The sequence below is a fragment of the Callithrix jacchus genome, chromosome 11, assembly GCF_049354715.1.
Source record: "Callithrix jacchus isolate 240 chromosome 11, calJac240_pri, whole genome shotgun sequence".
NCBI classification, from domain to species: Eukaryota; Metazoa; Chordata; class Mammalia; order Primates; family Cebidae; genus Callithrix; species Callithrix jacchus.
The window spans coordinates 95,066,298-95,071,630 of NC_133512.1; the positions used below are offsets into that span (position 1 = coordinate 95,066,298).

The 5,333-nt window shown below is 45.6% G+C and overlaps 1 long non-coding RNA gene across 1 annotated transcript; it reads right to left on the reverse strand.

Moving 5' to 3' along the window:
• Window positions 1-336: 336 nt before the first annotated feature.
• On the reverse strand, window positions 337-4,872 carry LOC144578283 (uncharacterized). The gene is made up of 3 exons (XR_013523760.1): window positions 3,683-4,872; window positions 3,215-3,291; window positions 337-2,729 (listed from the first exon to the last, which is right to left on the reverse strand). It is a non-coding gene; the product is annotated as an uncharacterized LOC144578283 (long non-coding RNA).
• Window positions 4,873-5,333: the final 461 nt, after the last annotated feature.

Below are 5,333 nucleotides of genomic sequence, written 5' to 3' on the forward strand. Positions count from 1 at the left end.
AAAGTTCTAAGAAATGTACAGGGAAGTCCCACATACCCTTCACCCAGTTTCCCCAAAGGATAACATCTTGCCTAACTGCCCTAGAAAACCAGGAAGCTGACATTGATATAATCCACAGAGTTTATTCAGATTTCACCAATTATGCATGCTCTCATTTGTGTATGTTCACATAACTCAATGACATTTTATCACACACGTGGCTCCATGAGGCCACCACCACAATCAGGATTTCCAACATCATCACAATGCTCCCTTATTCTAGCCCTTTTATAGCCACAGGCACTCCCTCCCCTTCATCCCTAACCCCCAACAACCACCAATTTAATCTGTTTCCATAATTATGTTTCTCAGCATTTGCAATTCATTTCAATATTCATAATTGTATGACCACTATGATATTTTAAATGTCATGCAGCATATATCCTTTAGAGGGTGACATTTTTCACTCAGCATCATTCCCTGGAAATTCATCCAGGTTACCATACGGATCAATAGCTCACTCCCACTTATTGCTGAACAGCATTTCATGGTACGGTTGTGCCAGTTGGTTTAGCCATACATCCATTAAAGAACATTTGGTGGTTTTCAGCCTGGGGCTCTTGAAAAAAAAGCTGCTATCAACATTCAAGTCTCTGCATGAAAATACGTCTCATTTCTCTGAAATAAATGGCCAAGCATGCAACTAACTGCTAGGTTGTATGGCAAGTTCATGTTATGAAGGTTTGTGCAGAACTGACAAGTAATTTTCAGAGCAGCTGTACCAGCTTCCTAGCAGCAATGTGCAAGTGAGCCAGTATCTCTGCACACCTGACCGGCATTTGGTGTTATTATTTTTCACTTTATCCTTCTAATAGATATGTGGTGATGTCTCACTGTGGAGGTTTTTTGTTTGTCTGTTTTTGCTTTTTTGGGGGGCAGGGAATGGAGTTGTGCTCTGTCACCCAGGCTGGAGTGCAGCGGCGCTATCTCCGCTCACTGCAACCTCTCCCTCCCAGGCTTAAGCAATTCTCCTGTCTCAGCCTCCTGAGCAGCTGGGATTACAGGCACCCACCACCATGCCCGGGTAAGTTTTGTATTTTTAGTAGAGGTGAGGTTTCGCCATGTTCTTCAGGCTGGTCTCACACACCTGACTTCAGGTGATCCACCAGCCTTGGCCCCCGCAAAGTGCTGGGATTACAGGTGTGAGCCACTGGGTCTGGCCTCATTGTGGTTTTAGTTTGCATTCTCTAATGACTAATGAAGTTGGGTATCTTCTCATGTCATAAAATATCATTTCCGTGTTTTGTTCATTTTCTAATAGGATGGTTTATTATTTTTAGTGTGGAGATTTCCCTATATATTCTAGATTCAAATCCTTTGTAGAACACGTGATTGCCCACAGACTTGGATGCCTGCCTGTAATACTTGGAGCAGGTAAGGGCTTTGAAAATGAAATTCCATCATGCTGTAGCTCACGGAATTAAATGTATCGGGAATGTAAACACTCACCGTGCGTTTCATCAGGGAAGCGACAGAAAGCCTGGGCCGGGCTTTCACAGAAGCAAAACCCAGAGACAGACATTAGACCAAGGATATTCAAGTACAGAACCCTGAGGAGTGGCCAGCAGCTGCGAGGAGGGTGTGGCCTGAGGGAGACGCTCCCCGCTGGGCTCCAGGGCTCCTCCTCGCCATCTCTGCGGCTCACGCGCCACCTTGTGGTCCCTGCGAGCTCGGCAGGGCCCTGTGGAGAGCAGGCTCAGGCTTGGAGAACACCTGGGGCGTTATCACCCAAGCTCATCCCCAGGAACGATCTACACACCACACTGTGTCTACCCTTGGGACATTCACCTCCTACAACGGCTTCCAAGAGGAAAGCTAGATTGGGAAGTCATTGATGCTTTATTCTTTGTGATTGATGAACCACCAGAAGGGTGGGAGATGGCTGAGAGGCCCGGAATGCAGGGAATTCCGTAACTACACACACCCAGGCCTACGGGGCTCCTCCTGTGGCTGCAAGCTCGCCCTACAGCGCGCTGCTTCGCAGATGGAGCTCACCTGCTCAGCACGACATTCACCTTAAGGAAGGGGACCTCAGGGCGGCCTTTCTTTGACTACCAGGATAGAGGCTGCAATTGGGCTTTTCTCCTGGTGTTGCCCCTGATGTGTGCTGTGTTGAGACAGCCTGCACCAGGAAAGGCCAGGCTCAGCTCCTGTCTCATTTTAAATAATCAGAATGTAAGAACCAAGGGAAACAGTGACTGCACTTTTTTTTCTTTTGAACGAAAAATAAAGATTTGTCTCTGACACAAGCTTAACCAACAGCACAAAGAGTCAAAAGCTGTCATCAGAATTAGATCATCTAGCCCAGAAGCTTTGCTTTAAATAGACGCGTATATTGCAACCCAAACATGTAAGGAACATACATGTGGTGGAAAGCAGGAACAGGGGAAGGGAGTGTGAGCCTAGGGGCCCCTAAGACCTTTCAATGGCAGATCCAGAAGCACTGCGAAACCCACTACATGTTGTAAATGGGAAAAGGGGTCCAGAAATAATGACCTCCCAAAAGACACATGACTAGTTAGGGCAAAACCAGGATTAGAATCCACGTTACTTACCTGGTTCCTCATGAAACCTTCGTCCTAAATATTTGGCGTCTCGATACCTTGTTTCAATGGACTCTTCATGCCAGAGATTTTTTTCTTCATGGGGCATGAAACAGCATTGTCACTTTCTCCAAATTAAGCTAAAAGCTAAAACCATCCAAGAAGAAATCATGCCAGACAGGAAAGTACCCACAGGTCTTCTTTCTAAGGTCTTCAGAAACCCAGCCTGGGTACTCACTGCCACACCCTCCCAGACTCAGAAAAGAAAACTGTCACAGGCTTCCTTCTGTTTGGTCTTTGCCTTCGGTGAGTCTGTGGAGAAAAGCCTCTGCCACCTGACCACAGCCACACATTTTCCTATTCTTCTCCATCACTGAATCACTTTGGAGACGCTGAAACAGCTGAGCACAAACTACAGCTCTGAGGGAAGGGCTCAGAGGGGCAATTCTGAGGGTGAAGGAGGGAAGTCATCTACCCAGAGGCAGACGGAGGGATAAGAGGTTACGCAGGAGAGGGGCTTCAGTGACCAATGATGGGAAGGCACAGGAGTCCTGCTTCCCAGGATGGAAGAGAACAGATAGTCAGAAAAGGGATGAACACTGCATAGTGACAGCTGAGTTCCAGGTCTTTACCTTTTGCTGACAGCCAGGCCTGGGGGAACAAGTCCGATCTTGGGAGGAAATCAGATCTCTACCTTCTGGCCATTTTCCTGGGACCCAGAGAATTAATATCAGACAAGTGCATTTTAGCAGATTTTTGCAAACTCTGCCAAATTGACAGATACGAATTTCATTTCTTCAGGCTTGCCATTTCTAACCCAATCGAAAGAAGACGCTGAGTCATGGCAGAACCTGAATCGCAGCATTTGCAGAAAGCACAAAGCAGTGCACCTGGACCATACACAAAGTTGACGCCAACCCTGATCAGAAAGCCCTGTGTAAAGAGGGCTTTCAATCCCTTGTCATTACGAGGAGTTGGAACCAATTAACCAATTATATTTCACCTGGCCCTAGAGGTGCCTATATTAATTAAGACAACAGCAGCTGCTAAACAGTTTGCCCATGAAACCTTAGTTGTCTAATTCAATAAAACTTTCTCACTCAAGTAAAGTCCAAAAAGAATGTTGCTGGTCATTGAGTGATGTTGCTTGAAGTGATACTCTAGAAATCAAGATTCCTTCCACTCTATGTCACTTTCAGTTACCATCCAGTTTCAGAGTTCACCTGGGAAGGTAAAAAAACATGAATAATTGCCTGGGGGATGCTTAGATGGGCCAGGCCTGGAAGTGACGCATGTCAATTTTACTCACATTCTATTGGCTAGAGAGCAGTCACATGACCAGACCTAACTGCAAGGGATGCTGGGAGATGCAGTCCAACTGCCGAGGAAGAGGGGACCAACAGAGGCAGTCTCAGAAGAAGTCAGACGGTCACTTTGGTGTAATTTTCCCTGGTAACTTTTTCTGAGGCCGCTATGGATATCCTGGTCTTCCATCAGAAAAATGTGTAAGAGTACTTCCATAAAGCCTTTCCAAAACCTGCCTGTGATGTTTTATGAAATATTTGATTTAGAGACCAGAGGAATATATCAGTAAACCATTTTAATTGTGTAGTACTTTAGAACTTTCAAAATGATTTCTCAAACATTATTTTATTTGATTTTCTTATCGCTCTTCCTCTCAATGTCTACAAGCTTCATTCAGTAAGGAAATATTGACTGATTTCCCATTTTGCCAGGCTCTGGTCTGGGCACTAGGGATGTAATGGTGAACAGATAAAAGACCCCTGCACTCATTTTTCCTGCATCCAAGGAAAAGCAGCTTATATTTGCAAATTTCAGGTGCTAAGAGTCCCAAAGAACAAAGCTATGGTGAAATGATTGAGGATAAGGCCATCTGGGGTAAAGTATGTGTTAAAATGTTCTTGGGATTTTGTTTTAATCAGCCGTGGTAAGATGACAGACACAAAGACAGCTGCCTTGAAAAAAGATTTGATTACTCACAGTTCCCTACAGGAGGGGGATGCCACACCACGCAGTGCCACACAGGAAAGTACCAGGGTTGGCCAGGAGGAATTGCAAGCAAGGAGAAAGCATGGGCAAGAGCCATTATTTTGGATTTCACAGGAAAGAATGAGGGTGGAAGGCTGGGCAGGCTGAGCAAGTTTAGGATTGTATACTTTGGATAATTTCAGTGGGCTTTTGACTATAGCAGTAGTCCTGAGTTGTCTGGTACCTGCCCCTGGGATGATTTAGGGCAGAGGAATATTGGCTTGATGTATGAGTTACATAAAGGAAGTAGTTGAGTCTTGGGCTTTGGATTGGTTGGTTTGCATATAAAAGCCATGCTTAACATGGTGAAACCCTGTCTCTACTAAAAATACAAAAATTAGCCAAGCATGGTAGCAGAACATGCCTGTAATCCCAGCTACTTGGGAGTCTGAGGCATGAGAATTGCTTGAGCCCAGGAGGCAGAGATTGCAGTGATCCAAGATCGAGATTATGCCACTGCATTCCAGCCTGGGCAACAGAGCAGGACTCCATCTTGAAAAGAAAGAAAAAGAGGGAGAGAGAGAGAGAGAGAAGAAAAGAGGGGGGGAGAGAGAGAGAGAGAGAGAGAGAGAGAGAGAGAGAGAGAGAGAGAGAGAGAGGAAGGAAGGAAAAGGGGAAGGGGAAGGGGAAGGAAAGAAAAATAAAGAAAAAGACATTCTTACAGGCAAGTTGTTTCCCATCCCTAGGAGCCAGGCCTGGAAC